This window comes from Pristiophorus japonicus, unplaced genomic scaffold (genome assembly GCF_044704955.1).
Source record: "Pristiophorus japonicus isolate sPriJap1 unplaced genomic scaffold, sPriJap1.hap1 HAP1_SCAFFOLD_165, whole genome shotgun sequence".
In the NCBI taxonomy this organism is placed as follows: Eukaryota; Metazoa; Chordata; class Chondrichthyes; family Pristiophoridae; genus Pristiophorus; species Pristiophorus japonicus.
In genome coordinates, this window is record NW_027251331.1 from 685588 (window position 1) to 689179 (window position 3592).

The 3592-nt window shown below is 42.3% G+C and overlaps 1 non-coding gene across 1 annotated transcript; it reads right to left on the reverse strand.

The window, feature by feature from the left end:
- Positions 1–588: 588 nt before the first annotated feature.
- On the reverse strand, positions 589–671 carry trnas-uga (transfer RNA serine (anticodon UGA)). Its single transcript has one exon. It is a non-coding gene; the product is annotated as a tRNA-Ser (tRNA).
- Between the last annotated feature and the right edge of the window lie 2921 nt (positions 672–3592).

Sequence of the window (3592 nt, forward strand, 5' to 3'; positions counted from 1 at the left end):
TCTGTTGCCTCATGCCTTTTGCATATTTTCTTGGAGTCCTGTGATCTGAGCTCTCACCCACTCTAACTAGCTCAGAGCCCTGTCCTGGGTTCCGAGTACTCCTTGCATTGCGGCACCGAGATTTCATGTTTGCCTTTCTATTACACTTTGACCCATTAGATTTTTGCTGTATATTAATATGCTCCAAACTGCAGGGGCCACATCGCTTAATGGATAAGGCATCTAATTTGATGCAAACACTGATGTTATCAGAAAATTGCAACGTCAAACGCTGCCGTGGTCATTTTGGCAAAACTTGTTCATCTTAATAAAACCAAACCTCGTTCGCACTCATTAACTAAAGGTGAGTTCCTCCCAAACAATGCACTGATCTTTATTAAAAGGCATTTTTTTCATGCTGTGTATATTGCTCATTGATTTTTGCAGATAGTGTCGAAAAAACCAACAATTAATACCGATAAACTATTAATCTTTCCAGTTCGAACAACAGCTTCGCGTCAATCAGTGCAACAAAGGGCAGTGGAGGGAATTGTGATCAGATTCCAATGACATCCCCGTGAGTCGATAAAAAAAGAGCACCTGTAGAATCGCTGCGAGCAGGTTTCGAACCTGCGCGGGAAAACCCCCATTGGATTTCAAGTCCAACGCCTTAACCACTCGGCCATCGCAGCTACACAATAAAACTGCTTTAATAGTCGAATAGTTGGTGCAATTTATCAGAGAGACCGCCTGCATGCTTGCCCGATTGGATCTCCCAGACGATGCGAAAATTAAATCATAGAATCACAAAATCTCACAGCAAAGAAGGAAAAATTTCGGTCAGAACTGAAATAATTTACATTTCGGGAAAAACTGAACAGTCTGGAGAACTTCTTTCTCGAATAACAAGGGAGATATATTTTTAACATTGTGAAGGTATTTGATCGAGTTGATGTGGAGAAAATATTTGCTATTGTGCAGGAGTTCAGAACGGGAGGTCACTGATAAACTCAGTAGACAAATCAAGAGCAACTTATTTACCAAAGAGTGGTTAGAATGTGGAAGATGCTACACGAGCAGTAGTTGAGGCGAATAGCACAGATTCATTTTAAAGGGATTACCTCAGCACATGACTGAGAAAGCAATAGAACAATATGCTGATAGGATCAAGTGAAGTAGTTTAGTGTGCAGCATTAACTCTAGCAAGACCAGTTAGGTGCAATTGTCTCTTTCTGTGATGCAATCTCTATATAACGTTAAGTAACACACATGTTAAACAACAACAACTTATACATAATTAGCACCTTGAAATTAGCGAAACGTCCAAGGCGCTTCACAAGTGTTTTATGCGATACAAATTTGACACCGAGCCAGTAAATACAAATTAGCGCAGGTGACTAAAAGATTGGCCAACCAGGTATGCTTGATAATGAGGAAGAAAGCTATAGATTGCAGGAAGATATCAAAGAACTGGTCAGGGGTTTAATGGAATTCAACCCGGAGAAGTGTTAGATAAAGCATTTGTGGAGTGCTTATAGGGAAAGCGAATAAACATTAAATGTTCGGCCACTGATAAGTGTAGAGGTGCAAATGACCTTGGAGTGCATGTGCACAGAATCCTTGACGGTAGCAGAGCAGGTAGATAAGATGCTTGTGAATGTTAGACAGAAAGGAAAAGGAGGCGGGGTGGCATTGCTGGTTAAAGAGGAAATTAATGCAATGATAACGAGGGACATAAGCTTGGATGGTTTGGAAGTGGTATGGGGGGAGCTGCAGTATACCAAATGGCAGAAAACGCTAGTGGGAATTGTGTACAGAACTCCAAACAGTAGTAGTGAGTTTGGGGACAGCATCAAACAAGAAATAAGGGATGTGTGCAATAAAGGTACAGCAGTTACCATGGGCGACTTTAATCTATATATTGATTGGGCTAACCTAACTGGTAGCAATGCGGTGGAGGACGATTTCCTGGAGTATATTAGGGATGGTTTTCCAGACCAATATGTCGAGGAACCACCGAGAGAGCTGGCCATCGTAGACGAGGTGATGTGTAATGAGAAGGGACTAATTGGCAATCTTGTTGTGCGATGCCCCTTGGGGAAGAGTGACCATAACATGGTAGAATTCTTTAGAAGATGGAGAGTGACACAGTTAATTCAGAAACTAGGGACCTGAACTTTAGGAAAGGTAATTTCATGGTATGAGGCGTGAATTGGCTAGAATCGACTCGCAAATGATACTTAAAAGGTTGACGGTGGATAGGCAATGGCAAACATTTAAAGACCACATGGATGAACTTCAACAATTGTACATCCCTGTCTGGAGTCAAAATACAACGGGGAAGATGGCTCAACCGTGGCTAACAAGGGAAATTAAGGATAGTATTAAACCAAAGAAGCGTTATATAAATTGGCCAGAAAAATCAGGAAATCTGAGGACTGGGAGAAATTTAGAATTCAGCCAAGGAGGACTAAGGGTTTCGTTTAGAGGGGGAGAAAAGAGTAGGAGACGAAGCGTGCCCGAAGCATAAAAAATGACTGCCAAAGCTTCTATATGTATGTGAAGAGAAAAATATGAGTGAAGACAAACGTAGGTCCCTTGCAGTCGGATTCAGGTGAATTTATAATGGGGAACAAAGGAAAGGCAGACTAATTGAACAAATACTTTGGTTCTGTCATCAGGACGGAAGACACAAATAACCTTCTTGATGTACTAGGGGACCGAGGGGCGAGTGCGAAGGAGGAACTGAAGGATATGCTGATTAGATGGGAAATTGTCTTGGGGAAATTGATGTGATTGAAGGCCGATAAATCCCCGGGGCCTGATAGTCTGCATTCCAGAGTACTTAAGGAAGTGTCCCGAGAAATAGTGGATACATTCGTGATCATTTTCCAACAGTCTATCGACTCTGGATCAGTTCCCATGGACTGGAGGGTTGGTAATGTAACACCACTTTTTAAAAACGGAGGGAGAGAGAAAATGGTAATTATAGATCGGTTAGCCTGACATCAGTCGTGGGGAAAATGTTGGAATCAATTATTAAAGATGAAATCGCAGCGAATTTGGAAAGCAGTGACAGGGTCAGTCCAATTCTGCATGGATTTATGAAGGGAAAATAAAGCTTGACGAATCTTCCAGAATTTTCTGAATATGTAACTTGCAGAGTGGACAAGGGAGAACCAATGGATGTGGTGTATTTGGACTTTCTAAAGGCTTTAGATAAGGTCCCACACAAGAGATTTGTGTGCAAAATCAAAGCACATGGTATTGGGGGTAATCTACTTACGTCGATAGAAACATAGAAACAATGAAAATAGGTGCAGGAGTAGGCTATTCGGCCATTGGAGCCTACACCGGCATTCAATCAGATCATGGCTGACCATTCCTTCAGTACCGCTGTCCTGCTGTCTCTCCATACCCCTTGATCCCCTTAACCGTAAGGGCCATATCTAACTCCCTCTTTCATATATCCAATGAACTGGCATCAACAACTCTCTGCGGCAGGGAATTCCACAGCTCAACAACTCTCTGAGTGAAGAAGTTTCTCCTCATCTCAGCCGTAAATGGCCTGCCCCTTATCCTAAGACTATCTCCCCTGGTTCTGGACTTCCCC